At 46.1% G+C, this 27837-nt stretch overlaps 1 protein-coding gene across 6 annotated transcripts in view; it reads left to right on the top strand.

The window, feature by feature from the left end:
* The window catches only part of RALY (RALY heterogeneous nuclear ribonucleoprotein), a 158247-nt gene that overhangs the window by 83676 nt on the left and 46734 nt on the right, over window positions 1–27837 (top strand). The window contains exons 3-4 of one of the 6 annotated variants that reach the window (XM_064521273.1): window positions 13163–13367; window positions 26753–26888. The exons of 3 other annotated variants lie outside the window; for them this stretch is intronic. The gene's annotated coding sequence lies outside the window, so the exon portion shown is untranslated. The remainder of the gene's footprint in view (window positions 1–13162; window positions 13368–26752; window positions 26889–27837) is intronic. 2 more of the 6 variants (XM_064521272.1, XM_064521274.1) reach the window with 2 other exon arrangements.

Here is a 27837-nt window from a genome sequence, read left to right as displayed (position 1 = left end):
TTGAAGCTCTGCGTGTGCCAGAATTGTTAAATGCAAGTTTACTAAGACGTTTGGGTAGCTCTGAAGTTCATTTCTCCCAGCGTTGGTCTCTGGTGCTTTCATGACATTCCTGCTTTCCCTTGGTTGCTCTGGGGAAATGCACGCAGGGTAGAAGAGGGTGGATTCAGACCGACAAGTCCAGCGCTGAGACGTTTACACAAAAATATGTGGAGCCAGTGCTGCCAGGCTGGGACTGCCGTGACAGGTTCCCTGGGCGGAGTGATGGTCCCGAGGTGGAGCGAGGGCACCTCCAGCTCGACTTTGGCGCGCTTTTCTTTCTGATCCGGCTATCAAAAAATGCAGGGGAGAAAAGGAGAGCCAGAAGGGTGACCCAAACTTTTCTGAGATTTTCTTGAAGTTGCTACGATGGCTCTTGCTCGCTTACTGTCTCCACCGACCTGATTCATCCGAAAGGAACGTTTTCCTGCCTGTGAACATACCCAGGGAAAGTGGACTGCAGCGATCACCACTTTGGTACTGTAGGCATTATGGCAGATAGAAACCTGGGGTATCCTCTTGAAATCAAAGAAGCCGTGGGGCTCTGTGGCAGCTGAGGAGCAGGCCCTGCTCTATCTAATATCAAAGCGGTTCCAGGGATGTTGCATCCTCATTCCTTTTCAGCAAACCTTGCAGTGGACCCAAAGAGGGGTTATATTTGCATAATCTTCACTATTTTATCACCCTCTCACGATTTTTGAAAGCTCAGATATCTGAAGCGCTTAGCTCTGTGTGGAGTGTCTCATTAAATTTCAGATCTATGCTTTCCTAGGCTCCGTTAATTAGGCACTTGATTGAAAGTGTAAATCTGAAGGCTTGGGTATTGACTACGGCTTTGCTAACCTAAGGTGATCTGTTCGGTGTAGTTAAAGCTTGCCCAGCCAATTTCTTTTCTTAACGTCCTTCACCCTGCTATTAAACAGGCATCACAGATTGCTGGAAAACCCTTGTGTTTCTACTGTGTTGGCTAGAGAGTCTAAGATTTATTTTAGCTCTTGGGTTCCCTTGTCACTTGGGTTTTCTACTGCAGTGGTTGGTTAATAAAGACTGCCTGTTCATTTAGCAGACAGCAATTAATGACCAGCAAGAATGTTGTCTTGAATGCTCTAGCAGTCTGTTTGGCTTCTTTTTCTTACTGCAGAATCTTTTATGGTTTCTCATACCAAACAGAAAGCCCACTGCCAGATGCCAGCGTGCTTTTGATATCTGCCGTTGAGCTTTCAGTATTTATATATGCCTGACATGGAGATATTTAGAGCCAGAGTCAGAGGAGTATCTAGGTGCTAGGTGTCTAGCTGGGAGTTAGGTGTGACACCTGCCACTGTGGGTCACACACTAGTGCTTCTTCATCCAAGCAATTATGGGATGTGCAGCAAGGACATGGGGCAGCCAAAACCAAACAGTCTGGCTCTCTGGCATGTGCTGCTCCTCTGCCCTGCATTGCTTTCCTATCAGCTGCAGAAAGAAACCAGCCAAGCTAGGAGAGCAGATGGAGGGGAACAAAGGACAGGAGGCCTGAGATGTCCATGTTCCAAGCTAAGCCTGCATTGCCAGGCTGGGAGGAGGAGGCAGACCAGTCCTCTCAATATGAGCTTTCCTAGTTGCACAGCTTGGACTGGAGAAAAGCAGATTTTGTGTTAGAAGTCCAGGGTACAGAGCTCCCAGGAGAGTGCTGGGTCAGGTGATGGGAGACCGCCAAGGCAGTGAATCCCAGCAAGGCATTTGCAGGTGGGTTACTCATTTCTTCTCACGTGCCCTTCCACTCCCCCTATCAGCCGCATCCCGTCAATACACTGGGACATCCCCCAACCTTCCATGGTGGTAACCAGCTTCTTAAGGAACTGTGATTTCAGGGGCAGGTATAGCCACTAACTCTCCAGCTTTCTGCTTCCCAGTGCTACTCTAGTCAAGCTGTAATCTCCCTGTGACTTGCTGGGTTTGGTCGCGCTAACCTGGAAGGCCTGTCTCCAGCTCGATTTTGGAAGGGATGACTTTCTGGGCCTTTGTCATTCAAGGCTCTCTATATCTAGCTCAAAATCATCATCTTTAAATTGTCTCCAGCAACTGGTAAGTTCCAGCTGCTCCACCAACAGTATCTTGAGAGGCGTCATTTTTCCTTTCCACTCTTCTCCCCCACAACCTGCACCATCTCAGTTCAATTAATTGCCCCAGAATGGCTTTCCCTTGCGTGCCTGTTTTGTCCTGACAAAGGTGGCAATCAAGATAGACCACAGTTGAATTTAATTTTCCTCTGAGACTTTAAATGGGATAGTGCTAAAGCTTAACCTTGCCTCTGAGTCACAACTAGTGGCCTTGCTCACTCGTGGAAGGATGTTTTGAGTTACGTGGTCTGCTCTTTGCCTCTCAATTCTCCCTCTCTCTTTGCTCCTGATAAATTTTTCTGACCTGTTTGTAGGCAGAGTTTTGCTGAGTTTGCACAGCTGCATCTCTGAAGGATCCCATGCACGTGTGTGTGTGGCCGGGAGGACTACAAATGGGTTCTGAAGTGAAAAATGGACTGCTTCTCCAAGCAAATGAAGCATTTTTATTTTCTGAAGGAAACGGGCATTTTCCGCTTTTCTCTACCCAAGCCAAAAGTTTGTTTAAAGGGACAGTGGTGTGAACGTGTTGCAAAATGCAAGTCTCCGCAGAACTGTGAGCTATGTAAAAAACAAGATGAACCAAGCAGCCCTTTATGGGCTTTGCTGTTCATGTGATGAGCTTTGTCTCTTAACATTACCACCTGACCCCCTTTGCCAAAGGGTGGCAGTGACATACAGTCATAAATGGTTAATGAATTAGCAGTGGACATGTGAGACATAGCTGTATTAGGTCCATTTATAGATAGGAATTTAGGCCCACAAAAGGTTAAGTAGTTGTCTAGGGTTGCACATGAAACCTGTGGCTGAATGAGGACCTGAACGCAGATGCCCAATTTCTCCTCCGACAGGGTCTCCTGAGAGCCAGCTCTGCTACCAGACCGCTGGTCCTGACTTGGGGGACGATGAAGCAGGAGCCCTGTTTCTCCAGTACCACTGGGACTCTTATACGGATCTGGCAGTCAGGAGGGGGCATGTTAGTAGAGGTGAAATGATGGAGAAAGTGGCTTGGGGTGACTGAAGAACTGGGATACAAGTGAATTCAAAGGAGCAAATGCAGTGAAGCACAGTGATATTTATGTGCATAAGCTTGTATTTGGCGATGATTACTCGTAGCAAAAGTGTGTTCAAAATAGGCAGGATGTAACTTTGCAAACTGATGGTGTCCCTTTAAACTATTGATTAAAAAAAAGTCGCTCAAGTGTGGGCTGAGACATGCAGTAGGAAGTGGCTAACTTGTGGAAGCTAAAATGCTGGTAGTTGCCACCACAGCAGAGAGCCCTCACCCCTGCCTTTGGGGTGCTCTTTGGTTTGGGGTCATTTTCTTCATCTTGGAATCAAGCGCCGCTCTCTGTGACTTGATCTTTGGGAAGGTTGCTTTTCTTTTGACACAGGGTTTACTCAGGCTCTCAACAAGGCCCAGGTTTTTTTGGTCAATATAAGGTAGTGCCCTGCGCCCAGCCAGGACGTGCTCTTGGGGATGGTGCAGACCTTTCCCTGCCCTGCAGCACTACTGACATGGTTGTGTTGCAGAACGCTAGCCAGCGTCAAAGTGGGCAACAAATTTAGCAAAGGGAAAATGCCAGGGGGTTTGTGCTTCGTTTTCTGTCATGCTGACAGCTGGTGATTACTGGGCTACTGTGATAACTGAGTCTTTTCTGATCTGCAGTCTGAGTGAAAGACCAATAGTTATCCTGGTCGTTAGGAGCATGTAGCAAGGAATGAAGTCAATTCCGTCTGCCCAAAATTTCAGGGTGTTGATTCAGGTGGAGTTTTTTGCAGCATCTTCAAAATGTGCAGAAAGCCCTGTTCATCTTTAATTAAGACTACGTACATGCAGCAGCTTCCCCTGGTGCTTCGCTGAGTTGCAAGTGTGGTTTCCAGTGGACCTGGCAGTGGTTAAGCTCAGTGGGACCAGCGCTCAGCAGTCTGCAGGAGTTGCTTCTGGTAGCCAGCAGCTCAGGGCCAGCTTTCTGCATGGGTGCATCTGTCCTTCGAGGCACCTGAAACCAATAGGAAAGCCTTAGTCACACAGTGCCGTCGCTCCTTTGATGAAGTGCTGAATCTGAATTCTTCAGATTTTTCTTTTCTACTGAAAAGATGAGATAAGGCTGATTCCTCTTTAGATTTCATGTTAGCACTGCGTGGCGGGCAGAGGTGGGGGGACACCTTGGGCAATGCAAATCTCTCCTTCTGTACTTAAAACTGTAGCTTGCAGGTTTTTGGAAGATAAACTGTAAACCGAGGAGGACACTGAATAAAAGGTACATTTCTCCCTGCCTCCTGCCATGTCAGAAGAATTTAATCAGAATCCTCTGTATTCTGCACAGAGCACCTGGCTTTATACATTATATCAGGGACCCAGTCCAACAAAACACTTAAGCTGAAGGGGTGTCCTGTTGCATGTAATTAGGCTACTCATGTGCATAGATTTAAGCAAATAATTATCTCTTTTCCTGGATCAGCATGAGAGTAGTAAGCACCTTGCAAACTGACCCTTCATATTTTGGAGCGGAATATTTCACATGTATCTATTTCAACCGTGTGGCCTCTGTTCTACGCACATAGTGTCCGTGACCAGGTTATATTTTCTTTCCTGGTAAGCACCTGTTTGAAGTCCTTAATCCACCAAATGCTTCTGAGTATCTGGAATGAGCATTGCTTTGTTGAGTAGGTAAGTCACACACATCGACTCTGCTTTCTGATTAGTCACCAGAATTATCACTTCCAGTGAAGATGCTCTTTCACTGGGGCTTGTGAGAGCACCGGAGCATATGACTTTTGTAATTTACTTTCTGCAGATGTATTTGCTCAAGTACCTCTCTCTGGAGATAGCGAAAGGGGAGTGAGCATGGAGAAAGAGAATTCATTGAAAAGTTTGTATTCATATCTGGAGGAAATGTTTTGCTTTGCTCAACCAGCTCCTTTCTTAGCTCATGCTATTATACTGCAGAATATGATATCAAAGATCACAGCTTGACTCCATGCGCAGTACCTAGACACAGTGCGCTAATGGAAGGCTTAGTTTGCATCCAAGCCCAGGTCAGAAGGGCTTGAATTTCATTATCACCATGTGGTGGATGTTCAGTGACCTATGTCAAGTGAACAGCGTAGTTACAATAAAATCGTAAATGCGTGTTGATCTGTATTTGTAAAACCTAGTTAGTTAATATACTCAGTTTCTGGGTTCCATGAGATTTTCACTCTTTAGGAGATATGGAAAGTGCCATAAATGGAGGTTTTCTTGATTTTAGGGAAGTCTTTGTGGAAGCATTTTCAAAAATGTCTATGCTTTGGGCAATAAGCCAATTGAACAATATATTTTCTGGGTACAAAGCCTTTGAAAAAGTATGTTAGTCTCAGAAATTATACGTACTGATGGGAAAGTGAGCATGCCTGGGTACAGCTGGACTACGGAACTCATTGCTGAATGGTGTGAATGAGACCAAACAATCAGCAAGATTCAAAACGGCCTTCAGGATTGTTATGTGAATCTTAGGAAGAGTCAGCTGTAAGGGTTATTGCCAATAAATATTTTGCAAGAGTTACAAAGTTAGTTGTAAGATGTAAAAGAGTTACATCTTCTTTACTATCGCCACTGAAGGAATAGAGAGGGGTCAGGGGACTTGCACCTGGGAAGATACTTACTCACAGAATATTTTGAGGATAAAATTAAGATGAAGCCTGCTTGTGGGACAGAGCCTTCTTATAGGACGAGTGCATTGCTGCAGTGCCAGGGTTGTGCCTGTTAGATGCTGCAACCAGAATTGCAAAGCAAATAGATCAGACTTCAGTTAACTTCAGCTGGGCTCTCCTAGCTTATCCTGGGACCTCGACATGGTCTGTTAAGTATGTTCTCTGCAGCCAGTTTAGTACACAGAAATAACGGGGTTAGAGTTTCATTCGCTCACTGTTTCCATCTTCTCTGTCACTGTCTGCTGTTGCAAACTCTCTGTAGTATTGCAATCACATATTCTATCTTTTCTGCCATGTTTCTTCTGTTACTCTATTAAATTAATCAATCTACTCATATTGCCCTGCACATAGGCTGTCTCTCATATTCTTCTCCAAGCCTGCCTTGGAGGCATGCTGGAGGTATCTTTGGTTTCACCCAGTTCAGCAGTCCAGATGTTCTTGTGGTCGTTGGTGTTAGCAGGAGATTTCATGTTTCTGTATAACTGGTTTTGAAACTGTCTGATGACTTTCTGGAGGGTTTTTGTGGGGCTAAAGGCAGTCTCACAATAAACATCCAATGGTAACTTCAAGTTACCGTTGAAAGCCAATGAAATAGATGTTCTTCACATGGACGCTATCGTGGCCACCTTTTCTATCATCCTCACTGTGAATTGGCTTATACAGATATTCTTGGACCTAAAACATGGTAATGTTCTTCTCTATGCTTTGGCTCCACTGCTTTCTACACATTATGTGATATCATATCACGTTGTAAAAGGCAGATTTGTGACTTCTGTCAGGGAGACCTCTCTCTTTAGGTATTCTAGCAATGATCCCATATCTTCGTTGTCTGAGAAAGATCTCTTTTTACCCAGACTTCGTTGAATGGCTCTGTCTACGTTACGTGACTGCAAGAATCCCTGGACATTTTCACAGATCAGTGGAAAGTATACACTGAGCAGGACATTTATCTTTTTTTGTAAGTAATAGCACCAAAATAAGTATTATAAGCCGGAAAGAGAAAGCTGTTCTCCAGAGCTTTCTGCTAGGGCATTCAGCATCTTATCTGAGTAAGCGAAATCACTGCTAAGCAAACAGTGACAGGGTCAGGCATTATATGGAGCAGCTGGGAGCTGGAGAACAAAAGGCTCTTTGCAGTCCCAATAAATTGGTCCCATAAGAATTTTGCTTTGAAATTATAATTGACCCAGGGAAGAAAATTATTTTGTAGACTTCGAACTCATTAAAAAACTCCATCATTCATCTACAGTTTATTCCTGACACTTAATCAAAAGAAATTTAATGATCTCTCTAACGAACTTAATTTAACGTTGCTGGGAATGTATATACTCCAGAGTGCGTGGTACTGATTGTAGGAGTGGAAGGCGTTTGTTAGCTAATGTCTCTGTCTGTCACAGTCACTAAGCACCTCTCAGGAATTTCAGAAGTTTCTACAATTAGGAGCAACTATTTTGGTTTCTTTTTTTAATCACAGATTTTTGTGAAATTTTGTAACTTGAAAACCTTATTTAAAAAAATATTTAAAAAAAAGTATAGAGGTGAACCCCAGATCAAGAAATTTTTAGAAGAGATTTTTTTAATCAAAGTTTGAGTGTGTGGGGGGAAGTAATGTAGTTTAAAAAACAGCTCAAATTACAAGCCTAGAGGACCTACCTTTGGATCCAAATGTAGATTCTTGCTTGTGCCCAGGAGGGAGAACCGGGTAAGATGCTGTGGGTTTGTCCCAGCAGTTGCCCTCCTCTCTTCTCCAGGAGTGGTGCACATGCTGCACAATTACCGGACATTCACAGCACAGCACAGTCTGGCTCTGGCCAGCAAACTCTCAAATATGGCCCTCATTTAGGAGAACATCTCTGTGCAAGAGAGAATTTTCATATGTAGCTAACCTAAAAGTAGTAAGTACTTTCTCGTAAAGAACTGCTTGAATTTTATTGAATTGTAGTTATGAAAACACCATGTGTCCTGCCCAGATAAAGGGCTAGAGTGACTCCAGGCACAGTCACAACTTGCATGAGTGTCATGTACTCCTTGGACCTGCCAATCCCGAGCCCAAACACTGTGTGTAGATGTGCACGCATGCTGGCTCTTGGAGGCATCATTCTAGGACAGGGTGAAAGCTTCGAGCTGGTCACCAGAGTTGTCCTATGTATACTAATTTTCTCCTTCATACAAAATCTTGTCAAAGTTCAGATTGCAGCCTCTACTTCCAGCAGGCAAGGAACAGATTTGTTTCCCAAAGTACTTTGTGAACTCGGAGTAGCGGCAGGTCCACATGTTCATTCCCTGCCAGAGCCCCAGAACAGCTATGGGCTGCAGCCGGCTGGATAATAGTTGCTGTATAAGAAGCATCAAGCCTGTGTTCCTTCTGGCTGTGCCTTGGCATCAGTATCATGCCTACATTTCTGCATCTATTTTCTTTTGCCATTCAGCAGATTTTGATCAATGCTTTTTCACCCTCAGTGAAAATCAGAAATTCTGTAAAAAATAGCATGGGAACAGCTGGTTGAGCTACAGGCACTGAGGGCCCAGTCCTTAAGCAAGGTTTTTTCCCCATTTATTTTTCTTGGCATTTAGCTCAAGGCACTTCAGTGTGAGAGAAGATGGTGTCACTCTGGATGCTTCTCAGAGATATATGATTTTAGGAAAAAAATTACACTTCCTACTTAAACTAATCCTCAAAACACTCATAAGACCTCCTTTGTAAATGCCTTCTAGGTGATGGGTTGTCTTCCTGAACAAGTGATATTAAACTTGTTCAATATACAACTATGACATGTATGCTAAATTTTACAATATGCTGGACTTTCAAGAACCATTATTATCTAATCAAACCTTCTGTGAGCCAGTCTGTAGTGTTTCACCCCAAATACTGTGGCTTCACTGACCTTGAGATTAGAAGACATTTTGGGAAGGAGGCTAAAATAGTTGCATGATGGTTTGAATCATCCTGAAAATCAAAGTATTTGTAGATACTCTACTTTGACTAGTAATAATTGTGTAGTAATTTTTAAGGCTGATTTATTCTGAGGTGAATGTCCTGTGCCATGATTTTTAGGTAGGCACTGTCACCTGGCAGTGCTTTCCAGAGGATGACTGATAGCAAATCAAGCCTTACTGATAATTCAATCGGGGCTAATTCTGCTCCACTGCTGTTAATGGAACTGTTAATTGACTTCCATGAGTGCAGGACAGAATCAGAAGTTTGATGAGCGACTGGTGCTACCAATGCTGGTGCAGAGCAGATTTGGGTCTCATGGTGGATCAACTTTTTGACTGCCTTGTACCAAGCTTTCAACACGAGCTCAGTTCTTTGTAGATATCAGTGTATAACAGTAACAGACACAAATGCCCCAATGGTAGGAAGAGTTTCAAACCTTGAGCATTGCTAGATACCAGAAAATCTTACGCAAAGGAGGAAAGGTCTGGCTGAGGCATTAGTTCTCTCATGTATAATAAAGCACAAACTCTGGCTGAAAGGTGTTCTACAGATGGTCATTCATAACCTTTCAGTCCTCTTTGCAAGTTCTCTTATGTCTAATGAGGGTTGTGCTTGTGTTAGTGTCTTACCCAAGAAGGCCTCTGAGACCTTCTTAGAGGTCTTCTCTACCTGGCCACTGATTTTTGTGAAACATGTAGGAACTTTCATCTATAATGTAGTAGCATGAACCAGCCATCAGAACAAGTTCAGAATACACATACTGTTCCAGTCTTGCCCTTTTGTCCTGAATTTCATCTCAGACATGAGGTTTTCCCTCAGTCCGTCCTCTGAAGCCATGGTCCAGAGAACCACCATGCTGTACCCTAGGGAGAGATGTGAAGAAGAGAGGTGGTCCAGGAAAACCCCCTGCATTAAGGCACATAGTCCATGGACAGGCATGGCCCCATCATGCGACCCAGTGTGTTTCACAAAGTCTGGTCACCCTCCAAGCGCGCGCGTGGATCAACACTCATATCTCCTCGTTTCCACCGAGTGTGCCAAATGGCGAGCTGCAGACCATGCTGCGCTGCCCTGTGCCCCACGGAGACGGGAGCAATGAGCAGAGACGGCACCTTTAAGAGAGGCTGGAGTCAGAGGCATGGTACCTCCAAGCCATATGTTGGATTTCCTATGCATGACTACTCTTGGTCTCTCACTTTTGCTTACGAGATCTGCAAGTTCACGAAAGATGCTCTCGGTTCTGTTCGGTGCACGATACTGCCAGCCGGCTGCAGAGCTGCTGTTCCTAAATGCACATGCCAAAAAGTCCCTGTCATGCAACTGGCCCAAGAAAACCACGGGGCCCTGCTACAAATGTTTCACTGGACTGCACCGGAGAGAGGCCTGTCTTTATGCTTAGCGCTTAGAAAAAAAAATGCACTGCCTGCTTGCCATTAATCCACAAGCTGGGTGCCTGCGAATGCGCATGCAGAAGTGAGTCTGGAAACCAGGTCAGTAAGCAGAAAGTGACACTTTTTAAGTAAAAATATATAAATCTCATAAGGTTTCCTTCCACCACCCCTGCCTTTAAATCCTGCCTGTGCTGGAAAGCAGCAGGGCTCCACTCGCTTTTCTGAGCATCTCAAAATGATGAAAATCCCTCGCTGGCAAATCCTAAAATTACAGGGGGGGAAGTGTGAACTGCTAATCAGATCTGGGTTGTCGTATGCAGAATCAAGAAGTACCTTGGGTTTAATCTGGATGGTGCAGGGGGCGATTAGGCAGGCAGACTAACCTGCTCCCGAGCCTTCCTGAAAGCAAGGAGGACTAGCCAGCTTTTGCTGTACAGGCCATGAAGTACCTGAACCCGAAAATGCCCACACAGCCTTCATAGCCCTGGGGATGGGGAGGCAGCAGCCTCCTGGCTGTGCCCTGACTGGTTGCACTTGCTTTAAGTTATTTAGCATCTCAGAGCTGGTGGCAGCAGTGGGTTTAATTGCCATGTGCTCGTAGGGCACTGAACACAGAGGAGGGGGTCTGGTCCTTTGGGTCCGATCAACTCTTGATGTGTGTGTGGAGGTGGCACAGGCGGAAAACAGCCTCCCGCGCCTGTTGGCCCTTTCATCGCCTGCCAAGCGCCCGTACAGAGAGCGGAGCGCTCTCCTCATCCCGGCTGAGGAGCATCAAGGTGGGATTATCCCTGTGTTGAGAGAGCTCCCATATATCTGGCTGCGTGCCCTCCTGCCTGTCGTCTTCTGAGTGCAGGGAGCCTGGCAGAGATGGCATCTCATCTCCCTCGGCTCGCGGCAGCAGTTTCTCCTGGTTTCCTCGTGCTGCCGGTGAGCAGGGGCATTTTCCTGCCTTCTCATGCTACCGTGCTCCCAACCGCAGAAACCCAGGGAGCTGCTGAGCTTCTTGGGCTCCCCCTTCCCGTCCCAGCACTGGGTCTACGCTGAGGGCGTGCAGGGAGGAGAGGGAGGCATGAGGGACCTGTCGGAGGTGATGGACACTTTGCTACTCCTCCGTTGCAGTGCTGTCTGCCGGCAGGCGGTCTCCCTGGGCCCCAGCATCGGGGCCACTGTCACAGGTCCCACTGCAGCGTGGCGCCCTGGGTGTAAATGCTGAGATAGGATTTAGCTGAGGAATGTCTTTTCAGGGGTCATTTACTCTCCTTTGGAAAGGTGATGCCTGATTTTGTTCAGATTTCTTGTCTGGATGTCTCTACCCAGACAAATTTATTCATTTTTCTCCTTTGCAACGGTAAGACTGATTCAGCGCAGGAGCTGTTGGAAGGTATCACAGCACAGATGAACATCAGAGCAGAGTTAGGCTGGTGTTGACTATCTTCAGCAGCTGATACCGATCTGTGCACTGCCAGCCTATTTTCCCTGTGAGGGAGATTGTCCCCAGAATAAATAGGTACACAATTGAATGTAAAAAAAAATCCCTTTTTCTGACCCTGCTCATCCTGTCGAATCTCTGACCCACTTAGATTTACTTTGAATGGAGCCATTTTTCATATACATTTATCCTATTGGAAAGAAACATGATTATCTATATGCTGCTTGTGCACAAAACTTTCTGACATGTTTTGGACATGGAAAAATTTCCAAGAATAAAGAATAGGACAGTTTTGAAATGTTCACAGACTTTTCCTTCCCACCTCATAACCTCCAGAGAGCAAACAGAAAATATTCAGTGCTTTCAAATGTTAATGAAATTTCACATTTAGAAAGAAAAAAAATGGGAAAATCCTTCCAAATACCGCTGCTGACTCTTTACCTTTTTCTGCCCTCTCTAGTGGTTTTGTTCACTTCAGCTCTTTGAGAAGTTTGTCTTTTTGTCACACTTCAGTGTTTCTGCTAGTGGGTTGCCTAGCTGAACTGCTTTAAGCAGAACATAATAAAGTTTATCCCAGTCTTGGCAGGGCAGAGCCAGTCCACGGTGGAGGCACACAAGTGTGTCGCTGGTCTGAGAAGCGAGCGTGGGTCTCAGCTGCAAGACAGGGACTGTCGTGTCCTGTGTCCTTGGGCATCATTTGCCATGTTGTAGTCATGACCCCTTATTCTGGCTCCCCCGAGCAAAGCCACCATAGACAACCACCAACCATGAACTGGAATGTTTAACTTTTAGTTAAAAAAAAAAAAGACTTGCTGGGCACAGCCAGCTGCCTCCTTCTGTGTCATCCTCTGTTTAGAGAGGGGCTCTTTTGACGGCAGCATGTACTGCAAGATCCTGGAAAGGGTCACTGCCACCTTCTTGGTGGTTCCTGATGCCGCAGTTTCAGAACCGCGGTGCAGGCAAACGTGTCCCAGCGCCCGCAGCATCCCATGTCCCGCTCCATGTTGGCTCTGATGGTGGGACCAGCAGCTCAGGGAGCACTGTGCAATGCTGCATCCTCAGTGCGAGCCTCTGTAAGGCACAGTGTAAGCTGTGGGGCTGCACATTGGAGCGGGAATAGGGCATAGATGAGCTTCCAGCCCAGCTGGTTGCAATGTTGAAAATTGATAGGACTTTTGCCCAAAGATTGGGCCTAGAGCTTCTACTCTGGAAAATGATACAAATGTGCAGAGAACACGGATGGCGTCTGTGACGTCATCTGGGGACATCTGGGGTCTCCACCTCTCTTAGTCCACCGGTGTTTCGTTTTCTCACAAACGCAAACACAGGTGAAACCTAAACACCTTTTGTCTTCATCAAATCAAGACAGGTCACAGGTACTTGTGCAGATCATAGTGGCTGTGCTTCCATATTTTTAATGGTACAGTCTGGGCTGTTGCCATGGTTTCAGCACTAATGGATCAGGGTGTAGGAAAGAGAGCAGCCCCGTGGAGGAAGAAAACCAGTGTTATTCTGGGAAGGGATTATTAAGTATTTTTTTGGTATTATTATTGCTCCTTGTTATTTTTTCCAGCTGCTGGGTGTTTGCGGGAGCAGTAATTCAAGCAGCCCGGTCCCCGAGAGCAGTGCAGGCATTTTGTGCCATGCTGCCATCAGTCCTGCCCATGGTCCCTGTAACACCCCTCGAGAAAAGCCTGGGGCTAACTGAGGTCCTACCCTGACAACAGTCTCTTGTGGCAAAATCCCAGTGACTTCCCAGCCCGTCTCCAGCACCTCACGTGAGTGTATCTGCCGGTATTACCCCGCGGAACAACAGCATCTCCACCCCATTTCCATGGGAAAACTGAAGCACAGAGCTGCAAAGTGACTCACCAGGCTAGAGGGAGAAGCAGAAATAAACTCTAGGTCTTTTGAATCGCAAGTCAGTGTTTGACTCATTGCATTACACTAAGCATCTCTCTAGTCTCCTGCGTCAGCCCCTGCCCTTGGGTATAATTCAAAGCTTTAGGCTGTTTTAGCCTTGGAATAGTTTTGTACAACTGTCTCTAAGATGTCCTGTTCTCTTTTTGGCACAGATCTTGCTGCCAATCTGGGCTCGTATTTCTAAGTGGGAGCCTTTAATCTTGCAGTAAAATGTCTTGGTGCATCCCTGCTGCAGCCTCTCGCTAACCCATTAGAAAAGCACCCTTTTGCTGTTTATTTACCTGTGTGTGTGCTTATGAAATAAAAATAAATGCTAGGGGATTACTCTCTTAATGAATAGATCTGTGTGTGCATGCATGTAGTGCAGCATCTTACAAGTCCATCTCAGTGGTTTTTAGGTCTGAGAATGAAAGTTATAATGAGTAAAATATTGATTTCCCATAAAAGGGTTTTAATCAAATGCCCTGACACCCCAAGGGGGACAGAACTCTGCTGCAACACCAAATTGCACTTCATACACCATCTATTTTTCAAACACCTTATAAATGAGCCTGCCCACTGGATATATGAGTGTTCCCAGATGTCATACATCACAGGAACTAAGAAACACGGTGTATCTGGCTAGGGAAGGGAGAGGTCTGGCAAACCTGCCGCAGGGGGGCTATGGGGAAATCAAGGCTTGTTATTCTCTTTGCCAGGACTTGCAGCCCATGTAAAGGTCTGACATGCAGTGCTTCCTCAGGCATTTAAAATCCCCATGGCTCTGTTTCTCCTGAAGCACTGTGAGGATATTTGTGTTTTCCTTGCTGGGGGCCAGCTGAGCTGCCAGGTAGGCAGGTTGCAGGAGCAGGAGCTCATCGAGGGACAGGACCACGTACTGCTCTGAAGGACTTCTTACTTTCATGGTGCATTTCGAAGAGATCTCAGAGTACATTTTGCAAATCCCGGGCACAGTTGGTGAAGGCAGGAGAAGCTCCATGGTGCAGATCAGAGAAAAGATGGTTGCCCTTAATTGCTGTCATTGCCATTAGATCCAGTTGGCCTTGGGCATCAGCTCAGGGATGCGTTTTTGTACCTGTTCCTTTTCCCCCTTCATCTTTTGCCTGTGTGAGTCTGGCTCTTTATGTTCCTTTTGAGCTCTCTGTCCAGACATCTCCTTAGGCCTTTGAACAGGGAGCATGTGCTCAGGGAGAGATTTCCTGCCTGCTGAAAGCGATGCCAGCTTGTCACAAGTTATTCCTTTATGCTTTGGGCAAGGGGTAAACCTTGAACAAGTATTAAAACAACAGAAAACAGCAAAACCCAACTATTATGAGGAAAAAGAGAGAGAGAAAGAGGATTAAGTGAGCAGTCCAGCATCTCCCAGTAATAGCACCAGGTAGGACAACCTGCTGGGCTCGCAGGGCCCACAGTGGTTGGTAATGACAAAGCTCTGCTTGGACTTGGGTACAATACTGCGTACAAGGATTTGGCAACCCCAAGCAGGGAGGCACAGGCCTTCCTCTTTTGCACTGATTTGCTGCAGGGTGCTGGTTTTGTCACTAGTCTTCCTGAGGGCTAGAAGGCTCACCAAAGTCTGTGGAGATAGCTTCAGTGTTTCAGCATGCTTCAGATAGGAGTTGAGTCTCTGAAAAACAGGACTACCAAGAACATGCTAACAGTCTAGCCACATGATCTCATATATTACAAAAGCTAGCTTTCTCAGGAGATGAAGCGTGCGATTTGCCACCTCCTGGATATTAGCTGATTAGTGGCAGTAATGTCTGTTGCTCTCACTCTGGACCTCCTAAAGCCAGGGCAAGGGCCCCAGGTACCAGAATGGCAGAGTGGTAGTGCTAAAAAATACCCATGTTCCCCCCTTCCTCTCTCAAACCGAAGAGGTCCCATCATAAGGTCCCTGCCTGTGAGATCTGGCTATCCCCTCAGGCTGAGTATATCTAGAGAGAGGATGGCAGGAGAAGCAGCAGCTTGCGAGTCTCCTCTAGAAGAAGAGAGGTCTTGCCGCTGCAGGGAAAAGCGGTTTGCAGTGGGGAATCTGCCCAGAGGGGCTGGGTCTCCCATCCCAGCAAGGAGCTCTCTAGGAGAGACACCTCGGGGCTCATCGTGCCATTTCTCCTGCTGCAAGCACAGGTCCCGCGAGCTCCCTCTTCCGCACTGCTCACACAGCGGATGGCACCATGTGCTCAGCCAGTGTGTGAGTGCTATAAAAAGAGAGTCCTAATTGTGCACTGGGGCAGATGGCCAAAATGGGAGTATAGCAAGGCTTCTTTCTACTGTGCGGGAGGAGGAACACCAGGACTTAATTACAGACAGCAAATGCTGATTTCTTTAATTAAAAGAACTCAAGTAACTCCAAAACAGATGGCCAATCTCTCCCAGTATGAAGACTAAAGAGCGTCTTTAACATCTGAAGAGATGTGTGAAAGATAAGGAGAATGACTTTATTGTCTTTTTTCTGGCAATTCTGTAAATAATTCAACCACTTTGCTCTGTGTGGGCCAGGCTCTCTCCAGGCACCACTGTGCCAGGGACTTCAAACGGGCTATGCTTATTTACACTTAATGAAGCGATGGCTCTTCATTAACTTTGCAGTTGTTTCAACCAAGGCATACACCAGTTGTGTGGTTTGTGCCCATGGTCCCCAGAACCATACCCTAATCGTGGTGACCTCGGTGGTGTTCAGGTGACTTCAGGGGTCTTTTGAGCGTAACTGACTTCCGAGCCTGACCTCTAGTCTCACTGAGATTGTTCTTTAGTAGCAACGAGCAGGGGTTGCCGATTTCTTTAAAGGCTGCACTGGGCAAAATGTGCAAGTGGCACAAACAGCTCTGCAGCTCACGTATAGGATGTACACTTCAGCGCTGGCCGCTTGAGCACCTGTCTCGTTACCCAAGCACCACCGTTAGGATAAGTGCTGCTTTTCCGGTATTTTTCTGCCCAGTGTTGCTGGCAGCAGCTGCTGCTGGATTTGAATGCCTAGGGATCCTTCTCCAGATTAAGTGATGTGAGTCGCCTTCTAGAAACCCAGGAAAAGACGAACACCTTCTGGAGGCATGTTAAAAGGCCATGCCTTTGCACTCATAAGCACTGACTTTGTGTATAAAAGGAAGCAAGCTGTGTTAAGAGGCAAAGACAGGCTGCACCAAATTGGGTAATGAACCACGATGCAGTGAAGTGAATGGTAAAATGAAGCATACCATTGTGATACCAATGGCCACAGCTTCCCATACTTTGTGAAGCAACATCTTTCCCTCCGTTATACCCTGCCCCAGTCTGACGTCAGGTCTCCAAGCTGGATGGGCTATTTCTATCCCATGACAGGAGTGTGGCCATATTGTGTTTTAAAGCTGAATGAAGAATTTTCTGTCTTAATTTTCTGCTCTCCAGACCCTGACTGAGACATCCAAATACCACCACATCTTGCCACTGCACTGTTTCTTCTCTCTTTCTTTTGACACCTTCCCAGGAGAACACGGAGTGCCTTCCTCTTCCTTCATCCCAGCTTTTCTCATTTCAGTCTTTCTTTGCCATCTCTCCTGATATGATTCTCCAAACTACCACTTGGGAGGTCTTGAGTAGAAAATATATAAATGAACTCTCTTTGAACTCTTGTTTTCCACTAGTCAGCAGTTTAGAGCTTCTTCCCAGCATGTCACTCCTGTCTGTCACGCAGAAGGCAGGGTGGGTGCCTGCCCCCCAGGCCCTGTGTGCACTTGCAGCAAGTCCAACAAACCAAACCTGCTATCCATGCACAGAAGTTTCTGAAAGCTGTGCACGATGCATTTGACCTCAGCTGCAGACCCCAAAACTTGCCTTATCTTTACAGAGAACTCTAAGAGCCCATTTTTTTCAAAATTGGTAAGAATTCTCCAAGACAAAGCTCCACCACTGGGACTTCAAAACAACATTTTGGAAATCATCTGGTAGGCTTCTTGACTAATGTAATCCAGCATAGCTCTACTGACATCAGTTTATACCACTGGAAATCTGCTTGCCAGTCCACACCTAATATTATACAATGCAGCAGCGATGGCCACATCTTCTCCCAAGGTAAACCGGTATCACGCCATTAAACTCACAAACGCTCTGTCAGTTTGCATCAGTAAAGCATCTGATCCAGACGTTTTGCCGCTTAGATTGGCAGGACTAGGTGTCCGTTTCTTGTATCATCAGTATTTTCATATTTTCATTAGAACTGTAGTCATGAGACTTGTATGTTCAATGGGATTTTTAATAATAAAGTTCTACCTAGAGGTAACATTTGTCTTATGAATGATTTCAGTTCTAGAATAAATTACCTAAAGGGAGGAAGTGTGCCATGCTGCAGTCTCATGCAGGTTTGCCAGCCCTTGCAATTTTACCAGGGGCCTCAGTCTGTTTTCTTAGAACTCCAGTTCTTAAGGGGATATCATTTGTGAACATCTTCACTTCACTTTCAAAGAAGTAGTAGTGTATTTCTAGCCTAACGTGATGAAAAGCTTGAAAATTCATTCTGAAAATGTCTTACAGGTTAAAAAAAAACCAGAAGGCAAATGAAAGCAACTCAGATATATTTCGAAGAATGTCAGGAATGTAAATTCATCACAAATTTTGGTGTGTGGAAGGAACTGAGAGATAGCGTGAGATGGCTGAGGTGGTAAAACACCCACATTACACAAACAGGATGGGAGGGGATGTTCAGCTTTGTGTCACACTTCATGGCAGACCAGATATGGGGTCTAGGTTTTAAAAGGAAGGAGGTTGTTCACAGTACGCTCGTGTCTAGATTTCAGCCCACCCCACCTAAACTCTTTGAAGGCTGGTGGCATGAGAGGACTGGGCTGGATCCCACTGGTAGCTCGAGAAGGTGAGCTCTTCTGGCTTCAGGAGACCAGCCCAGATCTGAGTGAGCATATCAGCTGTGAGAGACCCACAAACCAAAGAAAGTTAGGGAATCACTATATGCCAGTGTGATCATTTAGAGAGCACAGGACAGGCAGGAACGATGCCTGCTGGTTGACTTAGAGTGGGTTTTCTAGCAAAACAACCAAACCTGATTTGGCCTTTGGAGGATGGTCCAGTGCTCAGAGTCCCAGCGTGCTGTTTGCATGGTGTGCAGTCTGTCCTCTTCCACAGCTTGACTGCACAGACTTGGTCAAGTCATGTAAGGCTAAGATGATGAAAGACCATAGGTGCCCAACTCCAGGTTTTGTACTTTGTCATGGACAAAGGCAAAGCATCAAAGAGTCTTCACTGTAGGAAAACCTCTCTCTTTCTAAAGTGTGCTCTACTTAGTTCTTCACTTTCTGCAGGGGAAACAAAGTAAGCTTAAGTCCCAACTGGTTTCTGGAATAGCCTGGGCTGAACAGACTCAAAACATAAAGACAAATTTCAGCATGGAAATCACTTTTACCTTTCCAAAGGCTCTGATTTAGACTCAGGTGGTGCCTAAGCCTTTATTGTCTGATCTGAATGAAGATCTGGACTTTTCTCTGGTTGAGTATTCATTTCCTAGATGGCTTCATCTCTCCAGCATATCCTCACCTATCCAGGGTTCTCCATCTACCACAAAAAAATAAAAGTCTCTCTGGGTCTGGGGTTTGGTCATTGCTAAAACAATGACAGAAAGCAGTTTGCTGCTTAGGAGTCAGCTAACTTGAGAGGAGCTTGAAGGTAATGCTTTTGACCCCAAGGTTCACATTTCACTTGAGCAAAATAAACAATGAATTGGGGAACCGGATGAAAGCTTTGCCTTCAGGAATGATTTAAAGGATTTCTGGTAGCCAGTCATTCTCTGTGGCTTGCATTATTATCTCTTGTTTTCATTGCTTTCGTATTTCCTCCCCACTACTTCTGCCTCACCTCTCTCTAGAATTGGAAAGTTCTCAGTTATTCATTTATTAAGCTTTGGCTTGAATCAAGTTGACCTGGTTTTGTATCAGGGAGCCAGAAAATCTTAGCATTGCAGACTCAGTATTCTGAGGTGCTCCCCTGCCTGGTCCTGCATTGCTTTCTTTTTGCATGCTTTTTTATCTAACCTGGAGGAGGTGAGAGCATGCTGTGCTACTGTCTAGACCCCGCTGTCCTGCAAGGAGCATCCTCCTGGCCCAGTATTGCCCTCCAGATGGGATCGGGTGCCTGTGGCTGAGTTCTTCCAGGAGTTATCTGAGCTGCTGTTGTTTTGATTAGAATGGTTTGTCCTTCCCTGTCACACATAATTTCTGTTACGATGGCTCATTTTTCTTGGCTGTAAGTGGAATTGCAGAAAACAGATAAGTTGTCTTGCTCTTCCTCACTGATGAATCATGCTGCCTTCCTTTTCACATCGTACAGTCTCTAGGTTCACTGCTGCCTCTGCTCCACAATAAATACTTCCCAAACACAGTGCTCGGTAAATCTCACCCAGAGCCTGGAAAGTTTTAAAGATGCTCTATCAAGTCATACCCCTATTGCTGTTACAGCCATCAGAGATTGTGCCCTGAGTATGAGCATGTGAGCCTTTTGCATAGTTCTTGCAAATGAGTGGGAAAGGTAATAACAAGAATAAACCCGCACTGTCTGAACTGGCAGGAGTGAATGAAGCTGGCATGGGGGCCAGCGCATCTCCATAGCCATAGCGTGAGCTAGGAGGACTGCACTGCATGGCACAGACGTGTCTGTTAGCTCACTAGCTGGTTACTGAAGCATCGCTGGGCAGCACAGAGCACAGCGCGGCTGCCAGACCTGCCTGCCAAGCACCACAGGTGCTTGGTGGTTAGTCCTTGGTGGGCTCTGTTCTGCTGCTGGGCTGCAACCGGTGCCTGAGCTAGGAGAGTCAGTGCCTGCACAGGTATCTCTCTCCTGTCTTGCACTTTCCTGTAGATTTGCCCCAGGTTTGAGTCCATGGCCGGCCCCCAGCCTGCTGCACTGCTGGGCCAGCCTGGCCCTTCTCGCTGTCCCGTCTGAAGGACTGCTTCTGTGAAGCAACTCCTCAAGTGCAAACAGAAGGCTTGGAGCTTCTCCTGGCCGTGCTGGTCTTACTGAGGCAAGTCTCCTCTCTGAATCAGCGCCATTTCTCTGTTCAGGGCCAGGCTGGCTCCTGACACAGCATGGCTGAGCACTTCTGGGAGCGAGCGCAAGCCGTGCCAGCACCCAGGGCACACCTAGCGCTGGAGAGGCAGGAGGGCCACCACGGGGCTTGGGCTGTGCCAACAGGGCTGGCCCACCCTATGGGAGAAGGAGATCTCTGTCCCCGTGATCTGCCAGTGATGGTTGGTACCCACACCCAGCCCTCCCTGGCCAGTCACTGGAGACAGTGACACACGTATTTGTCTTACTTGAGCTGTGGTAGAGAGGTGCTGCCACTCTGCCTCAGGTGTTGCTAGGTGAGATTTCACATGAGGTGCACGCAGTTTGCTCCAAGAGGAAGCTTCTGTTTTACACAATTGCTTTAACAAATGCCAGATTAGCCATGTGAGCAGGGAAGTTGGGCAGGGATCAGATCAGACAGGTTGCAGATGTAGAGATTTTCTGATCAAAATCTGTCTGTGCTGCATTAAAAAATATACCCTGTATCAGTTAAACAAACATTTCTGTAAATCTCAGTTTGTCAGCCATGCAGAAATATTCCTAAATTAATTATGGAGAGCCAAATCCTTCTCGCTTGCTAACTTCCATCGTTATCCCTTCCCTTTGCTTACTCTGCACCAAAGTATCTCGATCCTGGACGTGTTTTACTAGAAGCTGAAGTAACGTGACTCCAATTCTCTTCTGCTCTGGGACAAGGAAGTTGCTTGCAGCTTATGGATACAAATCAGAAAATGTTCAGAAAGGATTTCTGTCTGGCTGTAATACATCACCTCTCCTCCTGATCCAGCCCTTGGTGTAATCTAGAGGAGTTCCACGGCTCCTAGATCATCTTGGTGCCGTTACCCCAGTGCTTTGCCCTCGGACCATCTGCCCAGCCTAGTGTGCCCAACTAGTGTGCAACACTAGACCTGCCTGGCCCAGACAGAGTTTCACCAACTTCCTATCGCTCAGGGAATTGACTGCTTTAGGGAACTGCCAGTCATCCTGCTAACTCAGATTTCCAGCTACTTTGCATCTCACAAGGGGGAATTGTATTCTCTAATGTTTTTCAGCATCACGTTTCCGCTGTGCCTTGAAAGGGCAAGAGTGAGTAACCTGTAGTAAACTAAGTACCCGTAGCTCTGTGTATATTAATCCCCCTCTTTTAGTCTTTGTTTTTTTCTGTCAAAAGCATAGCAAACTGTGTGCTGCTTGGTTCTGTGCCCATGTGTGACGGTGGACACAGCAAACACCAAGCTGCCCACCTTTTCCAATGCTCAAGTGCCTGCACAGCCCCAAGAGGTGCAGGGCTGTCACCCATAGGACCTGGGCATAAATGCTACCCAAGCAGAGCAGACCCCTGCAGAGATGGCTGCCCTGTCAGATCAGCTCAGCAGTAAAGCATACAGGGTTCAAGCTGTGAGTCTCTTTTTTGCACTGAGGTCTCAAGTTTTGGGGATTCTTCTATGAGTGCTATAGCTGTGCACCATCTCTGCAGAGTTTTGGAGACAGTGTCTACAAATCCATGAGGAAAAAGCTTTCATTGGAGGGACATGCTGCATGGCTGTCTTGTCCTGACGAAAGTCTCCATGGAGCATAAGACGGGGGAAAAAGAGAGAAAAGAAAATCGTGCTTGAAACAGCCAGCAGGGAAAGATACCTACACTGGAAATATCTTGTCCTGCAAGAGCTGCATTCAGGGCCAAGAAGAAACCTGCAGAATCGGGCCTGTGGAGGACATTTCTCAGAAACCTATAGCCAAGGCAGGGATTTTCTAGTCTCTACAGTCTGCTCAATATTAGCTATTCCTGCCCATTTCACTTTTTTCCCAGATCTGTGGCTGAGGAGAGTGGAAATGGAAGAATATATTTTTGCCTTGTAAAAGCCGCTTTGTAGGGCCTTCAATGGCTCTTTGCTCCTGTTGTTTTTACAGGCCCAGTTAAATTTTATTTTAATCAGGGCTGGATACTAAACTGACCCAAGCAGCCAGTTAGCATTCAGGTACCTAGGAGTGGGAAACAGCACAAATCTGCCTAGGGGCACTGATGCAGAGGGAGGGTGACGGAAAGGGAAGAGTTTTGTGTGGTGCCATGGATGGTGAAGTGAGATGCTGCCTATAAGCCTGAAGAAAACAAGATTTCTGCACTTCTATTGCTTCTGCAAGTGCTTGTTTTCCAATGGGATTTTTTGCATGCTTTGGGAGTAGTTTTCAGCCTACCCCAGAATATAATTTGTAGTCAATGGACTACTCATCTGGAAACTGTTTCCCAGCTTTACTCTAGCAGTGTTCTATTCAGATATGTTCTTAAAACCATATTCTCTTCTCATCCTACAAACTCCATTCACTCTTTTTACCTAATTTGTAGAGGAGCATGTGAGAGGTGCCTATGTCTCTGCACCATATAAAATACACATTAGTGCTTTCACAGGGGATGAGCAAATCATTTTATTGGTCAAATAACCTTGCTTCAGAGTAAATTCTCTCACTTTCCTTTGGGAAAAAATCCTCAGTCCATTCATTTTTTAAATGTCTCATGTAAATTAAGACTTTGGTATTTGCTAAAGCCTTTCACCTCACTGCCTCGTCATTTGTAAGCTTCTAATCCCATTAATCTTCCCAGTCAGGAGATGTCCAGGCAGCAGGGAGCTGTGTAAAGGTGTGGAAGGCTCACCGAATTCCTCTGTAATGCCCTCTTGCTCCGTGCTCCTGGGAGCTCTGCAGTGACACATTAGCCGATCATCGAACACCTGCTGGAGGAACAGCAATGCCGAATGCTTGTGATAATGATTTCTTGAGTTGGGAACCACTTAAGAAGAGAGGGATCACTTTCTAAACCTGCCGCTAGCGTGCTGGTGAAGTTGTAGAGGTCACTTAACCCCACTCTGTGAGTCCCTTTTCCCTCCCACCTTCTGGGAGTTTCACCCATCTCTGTCACAGCCCATTCGAGCGGGTTGCCAACCTTGTCCTTGCACAGTGCCAAGCATAGCAGCCAAGTACGATGCTGCCGTGCTGCCCATAATAGATACCAAATCACATGCAAAGAGCTCAAGGCACAGCCCCAAACTGGCCAAATTTGGGAGTGGCTGCAATTTTTATATCTGTGCCAGTTTAATACCTTTTTTTGCCCATCTGCTCCTCATTCAGCTATGGTGCAGTCCCCTGAAGCTTGAATTGGTGCCTTAAATAGAGTGGATGGTGGAATTTCAGAAGTGTTTTGTTGAATAATTTTTATCGCTTTACCTAGACCCTTACAATATACAGGAATGCGCCTTTGGGTGTTAAATATCACTTTAAGGCCAAGCATCCCCATTTAAAGGATGTTCAGATCCTACTTTCAACTGTCTTTGAAACTAAATCCACATTTTCATTCATTTTGTAAGATAGTCACCTTTACCAGACAAATCCTACTTTCAGTCCAGAACCAGGGATGCCATTGGCATCACTAAAACTGGATCCACTAAAACAGGGAAGGAGAGATACTCCTGTGCTGTGTTAGGGGTCTAGAGCAGAGCTCTAAGGTCCCATCTTTAACCTTAGGCTGCGGTAGGTTTTTATCTGGATATCACAATGTTTGCATTCCAGTTAGCATATTTTGGATGATTTCTATTTTCATTGACTGAGAAGTATCACATTTGGAAAGAGAGGTGTTTGAAGGGAGTCTATGTTTTCACGGGAATACCTCAATATTCAGTGATGCAAACTGCTTTAGTGTTAGGTCTGAGACATATGATCAAGTTGCCTCATCTTATCAAGGTGTTGCTTGTATAGATGAAGGCACATCTGAAAAACAGATGTAGAGATGTAAAAGATCGTTGCTGCTAGGTGCTCGTTATTGCCTGGCATCTAGGCAATTGTACCTGTCCACATGAATGTTGAGTCCATTTCCTTGTGAGGTCAATAGGGCTGGTTTAGAGCTCATCCCAAGTGATTCAAGCTACTCTGGTGTGCTTTGTGCTGTGAGTTTAAACTTCAGATGGTCAGCTATGTGAATGGAGATGGCTGCTTCGGAGTGCTCCTTTCCTGGCTGACAAGCTGTTACTGTTTTGCACGCCCACACAGAGACTGTTCCCTGATGCAGCTGAAGTGCCACTGCTCCACTGAGATCACTAGCAAAAATGTAGTAGAAATATGAGAGTGCTAGTGGGATCCAACTTAATGTTAAGGACATGATTTTTTGCTGCGTGAAACGTTCCACAATGCTGTTTCTTTCTGTGCTCTACAATCCCTTATTGAGATCGATTCAGCTGCAGTTTCTTGTGGCTCTGCTCAGGGCATAGAGCAGTAGAAGATCAGGCACTGAGTGTAGAGACAACAAACTGAAATTGCAGCCATGCTTCTGGGAGGCAGCATGTGGAGCACATGCAGCCCTGCACTGAAATTTCAGACATGGCTTCTCTTTGGGACTGGAAGGGGTTGCAATAAATGGCAAAGGTCTCTCATACCCTGCACGAGCAAGAGCAGATGGCGCCTGCTCCACCTGCACGTCTGCTTTTACAAAACTGATGTAGTGCCTGGTAGCAGATGAGGAGGAGAAGACCCCCGGGGAGGCATGGGAGCCAGCTGAGTCTGAACCAAGCACTGGCAGCAGGAGGAAGCCTGGGGTGATAGTCACCGGAGACACCCTCCTGAAGACAGAGAACCCTATCTACTGATGTAACTTGGTGGCTTCCGAGGTCTGTTTCTTGCTTGGGGAGCCTGGATCAGGGAGGTTGCGGAGAGACTGCTGAGGGTCACCTGACTGAAAAAGAGAGATGAACTGTTGGAGCTGTTATTCATGAACAAGGAAGAACTGGTTGAAGATGGAAGATGGTGGGGGGAGATGGTGGGGGAAGCCTTGGCTGCATCAACCATGAGGTAGTCAAGAGCTCAAAAAGCACAGGAACAGCCTGTTCTGATGAGGAAAAAGTCAAGCAGGCATGGCAGGAGGCCAGCATGGGTGAACAGCAAAGTCCCAGCTGAGCTTTTTCCTACACCAAAAGGTAGTACCCAGAGGATAGAAGCAGGTCAGGCTACCCAGGAGCATTATGAAAACACTGCCCTGGTGTGCAAGCCTGCTGCTCTCCTCTGTTACCATTTCACTTCCATGTTTGTTTCCCTCTGAGACCTCACAGCTGGCCAGCTTGCACAGCTGACAGGGCATGAAGGATGGCTCCCAGCTGGAGAAAATATGACAGGCAGGCTGCAATTTGTAACCTGCCCAGAAGCTTACAGTGATGGATGGCCATGTCCCCATCATGGCATCCATTCCTCATCCCCCCATTGGCTCTCTTGCATTTCTTTGTCATCCTTGTTGCCTTGGCATGTCACCTGCAACCTGCCAGCATCATAGGCAATCAGGACAGGTCTGATGAAGGGAATCTCCCAAGCCAACCCACTTGGCAAAGTCTCAGCAGTGCTGTAGAGAACCAGAGTGCCAAATCTGCAGTTCTTGCTCCAGCAGAATTCCCTGGAGGCCAAGACTGAGCTTTGCCAGAACAAAGCTGACCATTGCCAAACCAAGGGGCTGAGTGAACTTCAGCAGTGGCCACGTGACTAAGCCATGGACTGGGCAATACAAGCTTCCAATACATTTCTGGTCTGCTCTTTGGAGTTAGATCCAATTAGCAGGTCAACCTGATTGTCTCTGGCTTCTGTCAGCATGTCCTGGTGGTGGCAAAGAGAGGAGAATCCCTCTGGCAATGAAGTTCTGGAGGGAAAAAAATGCAAGATAATGAGCAGTCATGTGTATAATATGGTGCTGAATAATCTTATTAAATCAAATTATCCTGTAATCTGACCACCTACATAAATCAGACCCTGGGACTGCCCTGAATTCCATATTTAACTAACACTTAAATGATAGCAATTCCTTTAAGAAAATAATCCATCTTGCTTTAAAAATATTAGAGAATCTGTCAAAACAAGCAGTATGCCAGGCTAGTTACCCGCAATGTTAAGCATTTGTACCTTATTTATAATCTGAGTTTGTCTAGCTTCAACTTCCAGCTGTTGGATGCTGTCACATTTTTGTCCAGCAGATAGATAAATTCCCTTATCAATTTCCACTTAATGGCACTTACAGGCCACAATCAAGTCACCATGTAGCTTCCTCTTTGTCAAGCCACAAATACTTTGTTCTTGGGATCTCTCAGTAAAAAAACATGTTTTCTAGTCCTTGAATAGTTCTTATGACTGCACTCTGAGCTGTCTCCAATCTGTCTATGTTTTTTTTAAGTTGTCAGCCCTGAATTTTGGCCAGGAATAGATCTACCAGAGCCAAAGGCAGCATTCTTCATGCCTCCTCTCACCATTGCCTTGTCCAGACATGCCGGGACTTCGTAAGCCATTTTGGGTCCAGTTAATTTCCCACGGTAAGCTCAAGGCCTTTCCAAAGTTTCTGTTTCCCAAGATAGGGTGCCTCACCTGGGAGCCTAGCCCACATGGTTTGTTCCTGCTATTGGACTTAGCATTTGGCCTTACTACCAAAGCCCAGATCTCCTGTAGCTGTGACCCATTCTCTTCATTATTCTCTGCTTTCCCCAGGTTTCTGTCACTGGCAGATAGCACCAGTGATGGTTTAATGTCTTCCTCCAAGCCATTAATAGAGACAGAAGCAGCATGGGGACAAACCCAAGTCTGGTGGGATGATGGAGCATCTGCAGGGCGATGGTTCCTCCTCACAGTTCCATTTTGAGACCTCTCAGTTCAGCTGGGTTTTAATCCAAGTTGATTTTTTACTCTTCAGGTTTCTTAATCAAAACATGTGCCCCAAGTCAAACAACTTAAAGAAGTGTAAGTACATCACATCAATACTGTTATTACTTCCGTGCACCAAACTTGTGATTTTATCATAAAATGATCTTACTTTGCTTTGACAAGACCAGGTTTCCATAGACGTGTATTGATTGGCATTAATTATCTTACAGCCATTATATGTAGCAGGTATCACTGTCATCATTTGCATTTACAGATTGCCTTTTGTCAAGGTGATTTGCAACCATGAACAGATCTTCATGAACTGATATTGGACCAGAAAAGCATTCCCTTTTATGCAGATGTGGACTATGGCACAGGGAAGTTAAAGAAGTTAGTGAAGGAAAGAGGAATCCTCCCTGCTTCCCATGTAAGCTTTTCTTGTGGATGCTTCAAAGGATGCGGTTTTCCCTCCCTCCTCGCAGTAAGGGTGCTCAGCACCCTAAATGCAGAGCCCTGCATGCTCTGCATGTCCACCTCTTCCCAGCTTCACTTGGCCTCGCAGACAGGCAGCCAGTTGCAGGGACAAGGAGCATCTGAGCCATATGGACAAATTAAGAAAGTAAA

The sequence above is a fragment of the Dromaius novaehollandiae genome, chromosome 16 (assembly GCF_036370855.1).
Source record: "Dromaius novaehollandiae isolate bDroNov1 chromosome 16, bDroNov1.hap1, whole genome shotgun sequence".
Lineage (NCBI taxonomy): Eukaryota > Metazoa > Chordata > Aves > Casuariiformes > Dromaiidae > Dromaius > Dromaius novaehollandiae.
This window is presented reverse-complemented; position numbering and strand designations above follow the sequence as displayed.